Consider the following 18,578-nt stretch of genomic DNA (forward strand, 5'->3'; position numbering starts at 1 on the left):
GTTCAACCTCCAAGGTCATATATTATCTTCACACATGCGAGAGTTTGACTAGGCATTTTATCTCTGTGAGGATTTCCAGTTTCAACTAGAATTAACCAACTTCGACCGAGGTTAATTTGACCTATTTTGATTGTGATTTTTGTAGGGTTGACTCTGTTTGACTAAGCCGCATTTAATGACAAAAAAATTGAGGAAATATGGGTAGGTTTGACCTGCTTTGACCTCATGCCTGAGGTGGTAGTTTGACAACTGGTTGACCTTCTACTCGACCAAGTTTAACCACTCCAAAGTTGATTGTCTTGCTGCTGTTTGACTCTCAAGAGAGGACGAGTTCCTCTCTCTGACTGAGCTATTTTGGAAACGTTTGACCAGCTTTGGATTTATGGTTAGGGTAGAGTTTGACTTTTATTGACTGAGGGAAGAATTACAGACTTTGACTGGGCCATTTATAGAGAGATAGAGTTTGTCAGTCAAGGCCTTGCTTATGTGACATTTGACAATGCTAGTTATGATGATGTTGATACTTAAGATGGCTTACCAATCCAACTCTTCTTATGATACTTGATGTAATCAATGTACTTGTTTAAAGAAAACCTAATTCCGTTTGCCCTAGTTTTTCTCAACATGGCATCAAAGCTAAGGTCAATTGTATAAGGGAAAGATTGAAGGTCACAAGAGGTCTCAAGGTTGAAAAATACGTACTTTCTCCTAGGCCAAGATTCTAGATAAGGTGAAATCCAAGTTTTGGGCATAAATTCAAGACCTTATCGCTGTGATAAGAGAAAATTCCTATAAAAAAGTAAGCATAGGTGTTTTAAGCCTATTTTCAAGAGACCAAACAATCAAGAAAGCCATCTTCTCAAGACAAACTCATTTCTAATTGGATCAAAATTATGGCACTGTATGTAGCCCTATTCTCAATTTTAGAACCAAAGACTTGCATTCAAAAATAATTTTAGTTTGGAGGAAAACAATACCACTATTTGTAAGGGTCCGAATAGCCTACTCTCAAGTCCTAAGAAGGTTGAAGCCTTTAGCAAGAGAAGCAAGGTTCTGGGCATCAATCAAAATATCCGTTCTATCCATTACATGAAGATGAATTCTCTGAAGTATCCTCAGATCCGAGCCTCAAAAGTTCAGGGCATTTTTTGTTGATAAGTGACATTTTTTATTAAAGATTGCATTAAGTCTCTCCATCAAGTAAAGAACTAGGTATACTCACTTTGTAAAGGAACTGAGTGTCTTATAAAGGAGTGATAGAAGAAGCCCTGTAAGTCTTGATTCACAATCATGTGGCATTCAGAGAAGAGTCCAAAAAATTATGGACTTACTACATGTATTACAGGACCAAAATCTTGAACATAATCACCTAGAATAAGACCAATATTCCTCTATGTCTTAGTATAGACCTAGATTAATTTTTTAAGGTCAGACATCATCTACAATTAAGGCAGGTCTTGCGAACTTGCATAGTTACCCTATACTCCTTACAACTTGGATTTTGTGAAGTCGAGACACTGTGGCACAAGAGTGCAGTCACCAAACATAAATATACTTGTTCTCTAAAGCACGAATAGTCAATCAAGAGAGCCGGCCTTCAAGTGGTCTAGTAGAAGAATCAAATTTCTAAGTATATAATAAGTAAGAAGTATATTCACTATGTGATTCATACCTATTCTCTAGTGTATTGGTAAAGGTTGTTTTGAGAAATTCCGAATATGTATTCGTCATCCTTATCACTTCAAGAGAGATTCAAAAGACAAGTTCTGAGCATACTTGTATTTTAAAGGTCCTACTTGAAAGGGGAAGTTTGGAAGTAATAAAAAAATAATTGAGAATAAATAATCTCCAACAGATATTGTGTTTGAATCTATAATAACCTTGGAGGAATCTCAAGAAGTGAATTTGGAATAATTTTTGGAACAACTCGAGGAAGGAAATTTGGCTCATCCTAGCCATTAGCCAAGTGTTGAAACTTTTCCATCTGAGATGTCTTCATTTTGCAAGGAAAGACACAAGCTCGAAGGTAATTCTAACTACCAAGGGTTGAGGAAGAGGATAGACCTCATCCTCATTGAGAATAATGCTATGGATTATGTTATAGGCAATGTTATAGAACCAGACGAGAAGGTTACATATGCATGGAATAAATATTTCAAAGTTAAGATTAGGGCTGAAAGGATATTGGTGGAGTTAATTAAAGATACCATTATGCATTTTGTGGCAAAGCTAAATAAGGCAAAGGACATCTATGAAAGATTGAATAAGATGTATTCAGTGAGAATCTTAGGTCAAAATATTTCACTAAGGAGCAGGTTGTTCAAAGAAATATTTCCTTTTGAATAAGACATTGCATCCCATCTTATGAAGATGTCTCAACTAAGAGGTCAGTTGCATGCTATTGGTGAAACAATTATTGATGCAGAAATGACAACCTATGTTCTCAATGCACTTCCTCTAGAATGAAACTCCTTTGGGACAAACATATTATCAATAAAGGAAACAACCAGTTTCAATGAACTTTGGTCCAATGTGTAATGGAAGAATCCTGGATGAAGGAAAAAGAGGAAAATGATCCTCTTGGAAAGTCTCAGGCTTATGCAACAAGGAGTAAAACATTGGGCAAAGGAAAGTTTGAAATATCTCATCATCCAAGGAATAAGGTTGATGTCTCAAATGTAATATCATTCAAGTAAAATGAGTTGGGTCACCTTTGAAGGGAATGCCTAAAACTTGTGAAGGAATCCAATCAAAGGAAGGATGGAGCACATGTACCCAAAGAAGTCAATGAAACTGAGAATAAGACGGTAAAATAACAAGAACCTAGGGATATCTCCTTATAAATGATTCCATCATCATGGTTTTGTATAGTTAGAGTAGGACATGCAGTTTCATTGGTAGAATGCACAACATCATGGTTTTCATATTGTATTTAAACATTTTATGGTTTATATGTTGTTCACATGTCACAGCAATTAGCTAGCAAGAATAAAATTCATGTTGCAAATTGATGAAAGATATAATAAGATCATTTAAGGATCCCTTATGTGATGACATGGAGTGATTTATTTTAGGGATAATGAACATCATGGTATCATCACTATTATTTTTTTTCTAACTTGAAACGAGCTTCTTGGAAGATTGATTAATTCAATTGCAACATGAAAGATCTCATCTCGGAGATGAGAGGAAGTTGGTAAAATGCTAGACGACTGGCTGAGACATGGTGATGACATTACACTAAATAAGACTCTAATGATGAGTGGAAAAATGCTGTAATGATGATGACAAAGACTTGATATGACCCTGGATACTGAAAGAAGACTTGTTTCATGATGATGATGGCTTGGATTAGCGATTTTGGCACTTAGTCCAAAGAAGTTGGCATAATACACAATGATAATAGGTTGAAGATGGTTAGATGATGTCTTGATAGATAACTTTCCTAATGTTCAAAAGGATCCATGTTCAAGCCCCATGATGATCTATTGTAGCTTATGTAGATTGATGATATGGAAAATGATGATGGATATTGTCTTAACAATAAAGCTACTGATGCAAAGAGCTCCTCAATGTTTGAAAATTGAAGTCCTCAAATATATTGATGATGAGCTATGATTAGCTACTATAATTATCTTAGAGATATAATATCTATTGATGGATGCATATCTCAGTTGAGAGGGAGCTTTGGTTACATTCCATATGTGATGGGAATAGGTATATCCTCTTTGTTTGAGAGAGTGATGATGTTGGACACCCATCCTCGGTTAAGAGGGAGTGGAGGACATGGTTCTCTACTTCATGTGTCATGCACAAGACCAAGACTAACAACCGTAAGTCTTAGTGAAGGCCATGATAGGAGAATGACATCCAAAGTATTGGGTATGCATCTAAGATCAATACTCCTTGACAATTTAAAATCCAAGAGAGGTAGTAACCTCAAGATTGACACTCTTTGAGGATATGGCAGGGTATCCAAGATAAGAGTAGGTGAAGAGGACTAGTATTATTTGAGGATTGGGAATCCAAGATAAGAATAGTCCTAGAGGGACATACCTTATGAGCACCCAAGTGGGGTATCTGACCTGAGAGGTAATGTGGTGTCCCACATAAATCCTCCTAGCATTATGCTCTGATCTATAGAGGGATAGAGCTTGTCAGTCAAGGCCTTGCATATGTGACATTTGAAAATGCTAGTTATGATTATGTTTATGATTAAGATGTCTTACCAATCCGACTCTTCTTATGAGAAATTCTCAAGGTTGTACTTTCCATGTACCCATTGTTGTCAATTATGAATACCTCCCTAGTTAAGAGGAAGTGTTGAAAATGGTCACTCGCTTCTATCTTCATAATTGTTTATGTACCATGAATTGATGTAATCATTGTACTTATCAAAAGAAAAAGAAAATAAATTTGTTATTTTGCAAAAGAAATTTATTTATTCAAGAATGGGATTCTTTCCCATTGATTATTTTATCTTAAGTTTAGCGCCCATTGAGTGTTCTGGGGTTTTGACAATGTCAAAGTCAATCTCATGATGCAAAATCCCTTGGAGGGATATTTGATTTATGTAAAATAATTATTTTAAAGTGTAAAATGTAATATAGAAGCTACCAAGTGATGGGTTGGCTAGCCCATCAAGTCGGCCCCACAAGAGGCACTTGAACCCCACCAAAAGACTATATTAAGGGGAGGTATTCGAGCTCATATGAGTTACACAAGTAATTCACTCTCTTAAAGAAGTCTGAGGAAAATTCAAAGCGAGAAATAGGAGAGAGATTGTGAGGAAAGGAAGAAGGTATATTTGTTTGGATTGTGCATCAATTCTTTGTTTTGGAATCTCACACGTATGGGAAGAAAGTTATCTCTGTTCAGATTTTGAGCTAGAGGAGGGTAGCAAATCAAGTTATAGATAGAAGCATTGTTATTTGGGTGGATGGCCTATGACTTGGTGAGTTGTCCTGATCAAAGGTCTTGGAAGTCTTCCTTGAATTTCTATAAGAAGATAAGTTTTTGGGTTTTTCCCCTAGGAGGGGTTTTGCCTAGGCGTGGAGCCTATTTCTGGTGTTCTTATTTTCATTATGATATTATTTATTGGAATTGTATTGATGATGAACAAAAACTAATAATGATGATGATGAACTAACATTATATTACAAGAATTGTCAATATAAGGAGAGAAAACGTTATAAAAGAAACCCTAATTTTGTTTGTCCTAGTTTTTCTCAACATCTATGGCCTTGGAAGATTTGCAATGTAGAAATAAAAAAAAAAAACTAAAAAAAAAAATATTGAAATCAAATGCAACGCAAAACTAATCATGCACTTGGTAGCCAAGTGCTTGGTGGGATAAAGTTGAGTAGTACTTTGATGAGTTTTTTTCTTGTATATTACTCCAACCCTAGTTAATCTTTCAAATCCATATATGCGAATGAAAGTAACTATAAAACAAAGCAAGGAGGGGAAATTGGATGAGATAAATAATTAATAAAATAGAAGAAAAATCATACCAGTGCCTTATGCCCAATTAATAGAGTAAGAGTTCCTCCTACCGCCCTACATGAAAAATGACAATTTATGGTCTTTCACTCAAATACAAAAACAATGGTCAAAGAAAGACATACTAGATTTTTTTTTCATGGAAAAGTTTCTTATAAAACTTTCTGTAACTCCTACTCGGCCAAAAAGTACAAAATAAATATCAAACAAATTTTGTTGTCTCATCTAAACCCTTACCATTTTGAGCTTTTATTTTTGTTTTTGTTTTTTGTTTTTTTGTTTTTTGTTTTTGTTTTTTTGTTTTTTGTTTTTTGTTTTTTGTTTTTGTTTTTGTTTTTATTTTATTTTTGCTTTTTGTTTTTTTGTTTTTTCTTTTTGTTTTTGTTTTAGATAGTTGTCCCACTTCAACATTCAAATTGATATTAGTTGTCCTACACATATTCATAGGCAAACTTAGATTCAATTTGACAAAATATTAAATTTATTTGCTTGAATAAATAATAATTTAAAAGGACTTGAGTGCATGAATACCTGACTGAGCTCCTCTTGGTTTCGAGAATAAATTGTTGGAGTAGTTTAATCTTGGAGCAAACTTCCCTCCACTCGATGAAGCAACAATGAAGCAACCATTGAATTTTTTGTTTCTCTGTTGGATCGAGGGTGTTTTGCTGCAAGATTATCCAAATACTAATTTATTCTCTATTGAACAGGGCCAACCACGTGAAGGTGGGAGCTCTCATGGACCCTCCCCCGCTCACATCACTCTCAATTCCCCAGTACCCAATCTATTTGCTATATAGGAAATAGTTGAAAGCAAGACATAAAGATACATTAAAAAAAATAGAAAACATTCATTCATTCACTCATAAATCCACAAAATAGAAAACATTCATTCATTCAAATAGAAAACAATAATTCATTCATTTGTAAATCCACATAAAGAAACATATAACAATTATTCATTAACATATAACATTCATTCATCATTAATCATAGACATAAAATACTTCATCTCAAATTAATTTTTTTTATCATCAAGGAAAATTTGAAACAAAAACATTCTAATATTTTGCAAATGAAAAATCACAACTTTTTATTAAGATAGACGAAAGTTACATGTGCACATGCCATGAGGCATTCAATCTCTCAGTAAAAAATGCAGTACTAAAAAACCAGGCTCTAAATAAACAAGTGTAATCATTTTTTATTAGGTTTATTTCTCTTTTTTATTATGTAGTTAGCAAGGATGTGTTATCTTGGCCCCCTTTAGTTGTTGTGGTCTCTAGCATAATATGTCTTGTTGCTGAACTAGTCCTATGACTATGCTGCTGCAAGTGGGACCGAGCATCACCTGCAATAAGAAAAAAATGTTAAATTCATATTTATAGTTATTATTATTACAAATGTTTTATTAATAAAAAGAGTAGTAGAGTGTTCTTTACCTACTTCGGTAGTGGAGGGAAGAAAAATACTTTAGGATGTGGCCATATGTTCCTCCTCTTCTGTGGCCTCATCCTGTACATGCTCTGGTGTAGAAACAAGAAAGGTTATAATTGATACACCATTTGCATTTAAATATTTTTAATTGTATTCCATACTACAATTTTTTTTTATAACTTATGAAATTCATCCAGTACTAAGCTCATTAGTCTTAAGAGGCACTCCACCGTTAGTAGGATCCTGTGTTGTATCTAAATTGCTTGCCTGCTTCTTACAATTAAGCACATTACTTTATGTCCAAAAATAATAACCAATAGATTGTACAAGTAATAATTTATAAATGATATTCATTTCTTTTATTTTCTTGAGTGTTAGTTTGGGTGGTGGAATACTGTGAAGATACCAAGCTTGTCCTACGTTCAACCACGACTTGATATCCATGCTTGAAAGAAAGCTTTAGGTCTTCCTCCATGGGAGCCTCTTTGAATTGTGACCCCTGCAATTTTGCATGAGAACATGAATTTTTCTTATTATGTGATAATAAATTAAAATTGTTAAGAACTTATAATTTGGATGCAATTTTTTTTTTATATACTTACAATTTTTTCATCTAGTTTCGAGTAACCACCCCGGCCAAGATGATGCCGCCCATGTTTGGCTATTCTGGCCATCGTGTCTTTGGAAGTATCCCTATATGTGTCCCATAAGAACATAATAATGTATCTTTCAAATGGGTTTAGGTGGTTTCAAGATGGTTCGAAGGTATGTTAATAATGTATCTTTCAAATGGGTTTAGATGGTTTGACAAGATGGTTGTAAGGTATGCTTTTGCATTCCCCCTACTTAAGTTCAAATTCTCGATTAGACTCTAGTTCATTATGAAAATGCTATCGAAGTAGATGCCCCTTGTGAGTGAAACCTCCTTTATGAATACATCTTTAAACATATCAAACCTTGCTAAGTCATACATCTCTTGCTAAACACCTCGCATCACTTCAGTGGGAAATATGATGGTGGAAAAGAACTGAATAAGCTTGGGAAGAACGGGTGTGTACATTTTGCACATCTGGGTAGTGGAATCAGAAAAACATTTCATTTTGGAATGTGATGCATTCAAAGACATCAGAGAAAGTTATGGGAATATGTTAACATTGGTTTATTGGCACTGTCTTTTCAACGATGGGATTGTTCGAAGGTTGAACGAGCTCATCATCAATTTGAATAAAAAAATAGAATTGCAAAAAACAAAAAACAAAATACTAATAGCCCCATAAATTATTTTTAGTCGATAGATACTAAAATATCATTTCATTTCCTTTCTCAAACCAAGTCATAATTTTATTTCAAAACGTTGGCACTAAAATAAGTCTCTAATTACCTTAGTATCTACCCATTATTGATTCCTCGATCCAAAAAAAAGTAAAAATGTTTCAAACAAATATACGGTTAAAGGGCTTGAAGTGTTTGAACATTTCCTCCATACAATTATATTAAATGTAAATGATATGCCTAAAGCATCCTGTACGAGGGTTTTAATCCCCTTAACCTATGTTATCTCGAGTAGAACTCTGTGTCGGGAGGTCGCGATACAACTCGAAAGGAATTGGATTTAGGACTTGTTCACTATGCGGAGAAACAGTGAAATTGCAAGGCAGGCTGGTATGGATCATAGAGCCTGAGCGGTGTTTCCTCTTTCAATTATGGTAGAGCATCAAGGCGGTTTTAGGGCCATTGTGAGAAACAATGAAACTATAATAGAGAGAGGGAACGCCGCTCCAGCTATGCAAGAGGATCGGATCCGTTTGATGGTCAAAGGCGAGGTATTTGAATTATAACCTTGATAAAAATAAAAAGAGGCCGACGATGCTTTTGTGGGCGAGGAAAGCTTTTTAATGGTATTCTTAGGGTTTTTTTTTTGGGTCTAAGGTTCTGAGAAGCTTTTCATAGGTTGCCAAAGCTATAAATTTGTCTGCTAACCTTTTGTCCGTACAAATTTCTGTTTTAATATAGTATCTAAGTCCTGGTTATTAATTCTACCGCCTTAATATCTAAAAAAAGGGTTTCTACCTTGCTTATATAACCATCATGAATACTTCTGGTGATTTAGCTTTTCTGTCTTGCTCGCATAAATTCAAAACTTGATCTCATATTTTGGTATTCTTCAAGACTTGTGTCACATATTGTTTTTGTATTTGTTCAGGTTCCACCCAATTGTTAGCTTATTTTGATGCTTCCTATTATCACTATGTCTCAAGCATGTCTTCCCTATTCTAGGAATACTAAAATGCAGTGTAGACTGCTTTCAACACTCGTCGAAAGTCCCTTGGCTTAAGAAGCTACCGATGGTGGGTATTTATTCCGACAGTCATCAAAGACTCGCACCTGATCCCAACTGCTTGAAACGGAGCATTGAATGGTGAAATTGCCCACGAGGGTAAAACATGTCTCAGAGGGATTTGAACCTCCGTGGGTGTATGAAACACCCCTCTTTACGGGAACCAAGCTCCTATTGATTATTGTTAACTAATTGCTAAATTTTTGTCTAATTGTTGCTTTTTGTGGACTTCTGTCGAGTAATTTTACTATGATGAATCAACTAATATTACTTGCTGCATTTTATTTTGCTTTTGATCGATATTTGGATGCCATGGAATATCTTTTTTCTTTTTCATCTGCTAACAGTTATGTGCTTAACACAATAATTTTATTTATCAGTAATCATCTGGAGATCTAATTCCTTAGTTTTTCTTTTCTTTGTTTCTTATTGGACCTAGATCTTGCCCTTCCAGGAGATATTTCTATAGAAGGCCAAGAAAATAATTTTAGATAAGATAATTGATATATATATGGGATATGAAGGGCATGCTGCTACACTCTTGAGCCTGGCAACGAGCTTTTTTAAATTTAAGGAAATAATTTGGATTTTCAGGAATTTTAAGTGGGATAGATGTTAAATGGAAACTTTGTTCTCTTTTTTGTATTAAATGCTTGCTTCTAAGTTGCATAAATGTGTAAACATCTTGAAGTTTCTGAAACGCCTGAAAATGTGACCCCTTCAAAATGGAAATGTTGGGGAAACCCCATATTTATAACTTTTCTACCTATGTTTTTTTTAAACTAGAACGAGAACATTTGCATCAATGAATAACTGCTTTGTGAATGCCCACTATGTCAAAAATTTTGAGTGCCTTTATGTCAAAACTATTATTCCTATATGTATATACTATATAGGCACCAAAAGAACATACAAAATTTGAAAGCATTTAGAGACCAACATGCTAATTCTCAGGAGGAGGGGTGACATCACCAGGTCCAAATCCCCTCTTCTGAGGGGACACTATTACATTTAGATCAGGCGAATCTTGAGCTACATTGCTAATGACATTGCTTGAGAAAGTGGATTCGGAGGTCTGCTTGTCGAGTGAAGTTTGTAGGCCTTCAATTTATTGATGAAGACTAGAGAGTTCATCCTCAATTCTGGGCATCAAAGTTCGATGTTCAACCAACAACTCCATAGCAGTGGCCATACTAGATGAGGCACAAGGCAAAGAAAGTATTCTTGGGTTAAGGGTTTCTAGATAGTGGAGAGCTAGAGGAGGCAAGTCACGTATGTGCATTTCAATATCCAAATTTTGTTTAATTGAACAACTACATAGGTTTATGGCTAAGCCATTTGTGGCCATAAACCAAATTATTCTTCTTGAATGTTTTGGCCTTGGTACAATTCCAACCCTTCCACAAGGTGACAGGGGATTGCAGACCTGACTTGATAAAGAGGGATTAAGGATGAGTTTATTATGATTGCTAAGCCTGAGCCAACATTATTAGAACTAAAATTGAAATTGAGACTAGATCAAAATCAGTAAAAAAACAATAATGAAGAACTATTCAATCTGTCATGGGACTGTGTAGGTGGGTTTAGGTTCATCGAACATTGGTCTGGATTGGACTAAGTTGAAAAGGTGTTGAACTACTCGGTTGTGAATTGATTTAGGACCCTTCACTTGATAATTGCTTCAAATTGGTTGAACTTAATCCAATCTAAGTGGTTTTGATAACCTTGGTTTGAACTTTGAATGACTCTTTTTAGCACAAGGCAAGTGACCTAGTCTTCAATTTGTGAGTAAAAATGCTTTTGTTTGTGTTAATGCCTCTTGAAAAATTGAAATATGTTTATCCTTAGCTTTTCTAGTTCAAGAATAGCTTGATAGCCTTCTAGGCTCTTCACATGCTTTGATATGGATAGGGATCAAAGGCCCTTTGATAGGGATAATGATAGGTTTTGCCTTTGAGCAAAAGGATAGGGATCACTATAAGGAGTATTCATCGAAAGACAAACCAAAATTGAACCTTTGGCCTCTCTATTTCAAGAATGGCTTGATAGCCTTCTAGGCCCTTCATATGCTTTGAGTGACAAAGGCCTTTTTTATTTTAACCATGGTTGAGATGATAACATGAGTTTGTAGTTTTAAGTCATACCATGAATTCATTCCCATAGGACAATTTTACACAAGAACCTTCGAGGCCTCATTTCTCTAAGCCACTAATAATTCAATTTTTGCACAAGGCCTAAGCTTGGGTATGCATTTTGATAATCCCCATGGTCCCTAATCATTGGAATGCAATAAAGTTCTGATTTTTTTTGTAAAAGCTGTTACTACCCTCCATTTTTACTCGTAGCCACAAATTGTTTTCTCCACTGATTGAGCGGAATTGGCAAGAGGAAGAATATATATGAATTGTAGTAAGGATTTTAGTAGAGATTTGGTAGCTAGGGCTAATGGCTTGGTGAATCATTTTCAATTTTCTTTTGAACTCTTTGGATGACCATCTTGTATAATTATTTGAGGGACCTTTGAAAGTTGATTAGGATGCCCAGAAACTTAAATATTTGACTTCAATGTATTTGAATCCCTTACTGATCTGTCATTCAAATAGAAATGTTGGCTTTGTCTAAAACATTTGGTTTTGGTCCACTAAATTATAGTTCTAGAGGCTAAGCCAAATATTTGAAGACAATTTATCATGTAGGTTATTGATTTCTATTCCCATACAAGATCTTGAGAAAAAAATCACCAACAAAGTCCCCATTGACTGGTTGCCCAATTCACTATTCAGGAGACTGATACCTTTAGTTAATCCTTGGCCCTTGTGAGAGATGAAATAACACAAGGCCCCAACTTCCATCTCACTTAGACTATAGGAGCTGATGAGTATCCTTGTTGGAAAAATTGAAAGAGTGCAACTTGTTCAAATTTACTATTGTTCATTGAGAGACATTCTTTCCTTTCAGAAAATAGTTTCCATGACACTAGGGAAGTTGGGGCCAACATTGAGATCCTCGAGCATAGCCAGGATGAAATGCCCCTCAACCTTGTTATATGCTTTTTGAAAGTTAATTTTGATGAATAAAGCGTTGAGGCTTGAGAATCTGAAGCACTTGAATCTTTCCCATATGGCTATAATATTGCCCAGAATAAATCATTCCCCAATGGAGGCTATTTTTTCTAGATGTATGATCTTAGTAAAATGTGCTTGACATGCATGGCTAGGCCTTGGCTAGAATCTTGTAAGAGACATTGAGTTGGGTGATCAATCTCCAACTTGTGATAAGGTCCCTAGACTTGGGGATGAACCAAATGACACCTTTGTTTACATTGTTCGCTTAATGATTGTTATATAGGCGTTTTTCTACACTTGAAGCAAGTTTGGCATAATAATGTCCTAGGATGCCTTATAAAATTCACACAAAATTATCCAATCTAGATGTATGTGACTGCTTAAAATGTTGCAAGTGAGCAGTTTTTAGGTGATAATAGATGATTTATCCTCTGCCATATTTGGCAAGGTAGTTTTCAAAAAATTTCAGATCAATGACTACTCAAACATCCTTTTTTGGTTTCAGGAACCCTGTGAGCTATATCCATACAAAGTCTACATGACTACCTTTGTTCCTCAATAAGGCCTAGAGATTGAAATTCCATGTTGTAGTAAGAGACAAGTTGTTGTTGATATCCTCCTATTTGTTGGGCCTTCCATTTGGAATACTGATTGTAGATATCTTCTTTGTAATCAATTTTGTTGTTGACACTTTCAAAACTGAATAAAGAGATGAGAATTGTTGTTGAGGAGGAAGAAGACAGAAAAATACAAGAGGTATAAGTCTTTTAAGATAGCAAAGATTGAATAATATTATTAGTAAAGAAGTAGCTAAGAAATCAGGTCAAAGGAAACACAATATAATACTCAACGATAGGAAGAAAAAGGTAAAAGAGAGTATTATTAAACATACGAAAAATAATCATAAAGACAAGAAGATTAAAAAGTTTTAACTAAATTAAAATTAAAATTGAATTGGTGTTGAAGGTGAGAACGAGTAAACAAGAAAATGTAACTAAAAATAATTTTCTAATTAACAAAGTTTGACATTGATAATGAATGAAAACGTGAATAGAATAAATAAACCAAAAGCGTTAATCAACAAGTAAATGAGAAACACGTGGGAAAGTACAAGGGTAATAAAACATAAAGAAGTACCTAAATAACTTGAAAAAAATATATAATGAAAATAATTAGGAAGAAGGGGTCAAATAATAAGAAGATAGGTAAATACTGAAAAGAGGGAGAAAGGATAGAATTGTAAAGAAAAGGGAAATAGATTAAACAAAAGATAGGAGAAGACATAATGGTTATGGAGAAATAAGAATGAGGAAAAGGATGAAGCAAAGAGATTGAAAAAATAATAAATCTATTGAAGGGATAAGGAAAGTTGGAGAGGGAGGAGTGAGGAAAAAAGGCAAGGGAACAAAGTATGCGAGATCTTTATGGGCAGAAATGTGATAGATGGTGGGCTGTTAAGGTTGAATGAGCTTGAAGCCATCTTTGCAATTCAGGTTATTGGGATTTCTTTTGTTCTTATAGTTTGTTAGTGTGATGGTTAATTTTGGCTAAATGTGTTGGTTAAGCCCAGTTTTATTTGCATTACCAGTATGGTAATGTCTTTTAGACCATGGTAAACAAATTGTTCACTCACTATAATTGTAAAAGTCCTAAGTAACTTCAACACCAAATGGCAAAACCTTATCAAAACATCAATTTTTGAATCCTACAATCTACAAACATATACTGCAGAAAAATAAAAACAATGAGTACACATATCTCAACTCTCAATCACATCTATCTTCTATGGAATATGGAAAGAAGAAAATACATCATAACAACTGAAAACCAAAAAATCGCTAACCAACACAGTGGCGTGTTCTGTGTTTTCTTTAGAGAATAGGAAGGCAAAGGAAGATACAATATATTTGGTCACATGCATGAAGTTCTCAAGGTAACTCAAACAAACCCTAACCCCCATCCAATCACCTAGTGTGCCAGCTGCATGGATCCATGTGACAGTTAAGTATACCTCAACTGGATGATGAACTGGAACATGCAAGCGTGGATCCATGCGACAGTTAAGTATACCTCAGTTGGATGATGAACTGGAACATGCAAGCATGGATCCCTTTCCTTATGAACTGCACCCTTGCTCAACGTAACTGAAACAAACCCTAACCCTCATCCAATCACCTAGTGTGCCCAACTGCATGGATCTGTGACAGTTAAGTATACCTCAGTTGGATGATGAACTGGAACATGCAAGCATGGATCCCTTTCCTTATGAACTGCACCCTTTCTCAACGTAACTCAAACAAACCCTAACCCTCATCCAATCACCTAGTGTGCCCAGTTGCATGGATATGTGTGACAGTTAAGTACACCTCAACTGGATGATGAACTGGAACATGCAAGCATGGGTCCCTTTCCTTACGAACTGCACCCTCTACCCAAACTGGAGTTTTACCCATGCAAGTATTTGTGCCCTACCTAAGAATAGACATCTGAAAATTCATTAACAGTGAACAATGCACAAGAATAGGAGAAAAATTGTAGACCAAGTACTAAAGATTTCATCATTAATATCAGACTGTTTGGTAATTACAGTCAAACCTGAGATTCAATCTCAGGGGCTCCAACCACGTTTCACTGAAGTTTTTACACTTTTGAATTCTGCCTCCTTGAAAAATGCTCCCTACGCCTGAGCATGCATGTGCATGCTGTCCACAATAGGATAGAAATGAGGTGTAACTCCTTCAATATTCCCCACGCTGTCCACAATAGGATAGAAATGAGGTGTAACTCTTTCAATGTGCCCCGCATCAGAAAATGCATATTATCCATAATCGAAGGTGTCACCATTACCATGGCTGCTTGCCGTCATCATTATCTTATAATAACCTCTGCAAGTTGTTGTTTTCCATTGAATGAATTAAGAATAGACACTCTTTCAAATGCATGTGTCTCTTCCACCAGATTGCCCTGAGATTCACTGTTCACTCGCTGCTTGAGGAATCTGATCTGAGGTGTCATCATTACCATGGTTGCTTGCCCTCATCAATCTCCCATAATAACCTCTACAAGTTGTTGTTTTCCATTGAATGAATTAAGTATGCGCGCTCTTTCAAAAGCATGGGTCTCTTCCATCAGATTGCCCTGAGATTCCCTGTTCACTTACTGCATGTGGGATCTGATCCTGCATTTGTGTACACTTCCACATTCCTAGCTCTTGAAAATTTTCAAAAGGAGGTTTGAAAGAAGTGTTTATACTCTTGACCAAAATAGCAGACTCTCCGATCCCTAGCTGATGCAAACTTTAGCTGAATTGAGATCCCCTGCAATTCATGCAAAATATAGTTTCCTAGTTTCCTTGCAAGCTTTGTTTAAGGAATGAAAAACTGATTTAGAAGAAGAAATCATCTGTAGGGTGAAGTGTAGGGTGATATTTTTTTGGGTTATTTTTTTCCTGGGTTGTGAAGTTGATCTGGATAGGTACTTATATTCCCTACATTCAGGTATGTTATGCTGCCAATGCCTGCGTAATGGTGGTGTGTTCAAAGTTCAAACATTCTGACTTGATGGGAAATAACTTGAAATTACTGGTTTACAAAGACCATTCAGAGCTCTCAAGTCCCAACCAGACAGAGTTAATGGTTCACAAAGACTATTCAGAGCTCTCAAGTCCTAAGTCCTAACCATAGAGAAGGCTGGGTTGTCAATTGCTTTGCACATCTAAGTATTGCATGAAACTGCTGCATGGTTAGATATGAGTGGAATAGGGTTTTCCATCAACTAATAGGGTTCATCGTTTCTCATGTTTGGAATCTGTGTTGGTAAACAAGGCAGGTGGCATGAATGGGGGCATAAAAATTCACATATAACATACGGTAAAATATGTACAGGAAAATACGGTGCCATTACTGTGCTCCAAATGTGGGCCTGCAAAAGTGGTAGAGCAAATACTTGCATCAGGGAGCAGAGAGTTTGAGTATTGAGTAAATAGTGTTGCTCAATTTTGAATTCTTGCATGTATATGGTGTAGATGTAGCTATATTTTGACTTATCTTGTATTCTTTTGTTTCCATGAGAATTGATGCATTAAGCAAGATATGTATTTGTATTTAAGGTTTGTCAAATGGTTGGGGAGGTCACCTGACATTTTGCTGAGTTTTGGTCGGTCTTATGTTCTCGCTGTTGATGTTTGTTGGAGGTACATGTTAGTTTTAATCAGTATACTATGTTTTATTTTGTGTCATATCAATATCCATATTTTTCTTGTTTTGTTTGAGAATAACTACTTTCACAGATCTGCCATTCACCTTAACCCCGGTCTATTAAGCAAGGTTTAAATCTCATACTAGTTTGTTTTTAATTTTTGACATCATGGTAATTAATGATTGGCATTCAAGTGTTTTTTTCTTTTTTTTCTTATGTTATTTTTTACATTAGGCGTCAAGTCCCGTCTTTTCATTTAGTTTATTAGTGTTACCTACAGAGATGACACATCTCTTCCATTTGGGGCATGGAGTGCAATATGAATTAGTATTTATTAAGCTTGACTTTCTTTTTATTGTGAAGTATGAATAGAAAGTAGGATGAACAGAAAGTTTAGAACACAACCATATTATGTTATATGTGAAACTGCATAGTAAATTGTAGAAAAATTGTGGTTGTGGTGGTGTTGATGTGAATGGGCATCATAACTGAAAGTAAAAGGAAAGCTACATTTTATGTTATTCAAAAGTTTTCTATTATGATAATATTGTTCCTTGTAAACGTTATTATTTTACTTATTTTGTTTCGTCTCTCTTCTGTCTATTTTCCTAAGATCTTCAGTATGAAATGTTTGGAGTATACCAGGTAACTGTTGTAGCAACGTGCAATATTTTTCAATCCCATTACCCTACTAAAAAGGTGACCATGTTTTGAGTGGATATTTCAACAGGTTTAGTGAAATTTGAATACTTGATACATATATCTTTCAATATTGGAGATTAGTTGTAAAACTCTCACGGTGAGACCTAAGTGGAGGGTACTGTATGTCGTTACTCTTTCTTTATATTTGTTGTCTGAGCTGGCTTCATTTTTTAATTCATTTCTATACCTTGAAGGATAGTGTACTCAGTGGTTGCTTTTTGTATCCTTGTTATTGTTCTCCAGGCCTTTTTTCATTTGCTTTCTTGTGCTTTTGCAAAATCTGGACCCTTTTATCCTTTTTCTCAACGCTCATCTTTACATTCCATTTTATTTTTTATTTTTTACCCTTTCCCTGAAAAATACTTTCATCATGTATATATGAGGTGTTCGAAATTACATATATTTTGGATTATATGGAAATCCTTCTTACCTTTGACATTGTGTTAGCAAGCTTATTTTATGGTGCATGTTATTGATGGCAATAGCTTGAGATGGAGTTTTTACAGTTATTTGCTTTCTCAATATAATTTGTGGTGTGAAAAAATTGGTTCTTCATACATATGTAAAGCTTATTTTTTGATGCATGTCATTGATGGCAACAGCTTCAGATGGAGGAGGGGGATGAAATTGATGCCGTGCTTCAGTTTTGAATGACTTTTTGACAAGGGTCAATAATTGAACCAAGCAATGGTCATTTACGAGTTTCAGTATATCTATATTTTCATTTATGTTTGGCCATAACGATCATTTTTTTCAACTACGCAAAAGGTTAATTAGCAGCTCTAGGCAATGATGATGAAATATGCTTTACCAGACTGTGGGATGCTTTGATATGGTATTGGCAGAGTTAAATCTGGGTTATAACTAGTTATACTTGAAAATATGACTGGCATTCTGATGTTTATGAATTTTTGTAAACTTTTATTTTTCTCTATATTTGACAGGCCATGCGATAATGTTTTCTAATTATTCGAAAGGTAAATTAGCAGTCCTGGTCATCCTTGCCCCTTGCATATATAATGTTTTTCTTTTGCAACGAGATATACAGGCAATACTTGTACAGATAGTTTCATTTCTATGACATTGTTATAAATTTCTATGCAAATCTTTACATGAAGGTTTCTAGATTTTTGTTACAGACAAATGTGCATGTGATATAGGTGAAGGTCCTTAAATAGTTGGTCTCTTTAAATGGGCATTTTCTGATCCAAGGTCGACATTTTTTAAGTTGCCCATTAGCTGTAATCTTGCGAATACAGAATAGAAATACTACACTGGTTTAGTTTTGGAGTATATTTTTTCTGTGAATTTAACGGATATTCTGCAACCTAAGTTGG

The 18,578-nt window shown here is 35.2% G+C and overlaps 1 long non-coding RNA gene across 1 annotated transcript; it reads left to right on the forward strand.

Moving 5' to 3' along the window:
- The first annotated feature begins 8,455 nt into the window (after window positions 1-8,455).
- LOC149206464 (uncharacterized) lies at window positions 8,456-18,210 on the forward strand. The gene is made up of 2 exons (XR_016251927.1): window positions 8,456-8,762; window positions 17,844-18,210. It is a non-coding gene; the product is annotated as an uncharacterized LOC149206464 (long non-coding RNA).
- The last annotated feature ends 368 nt before the right edge of the window (window positions 18,211-18,578 follow it).

This window comes from Pinus tabuliformis, chromosome 1_2, assembly GCF_031772625.1.
Source record: "Pinus tabuliformis cultivar Carrire ecotype Pingquan chromosome 1_2, CPIR1, whole genome shotgun sequence".
Lineage (NCBI taxonomy): Eukaryota > Viridiplantae > Streptophyta > Pinopsida > Pinales > Pinaceae > Pinus > Pinus tabuliformis.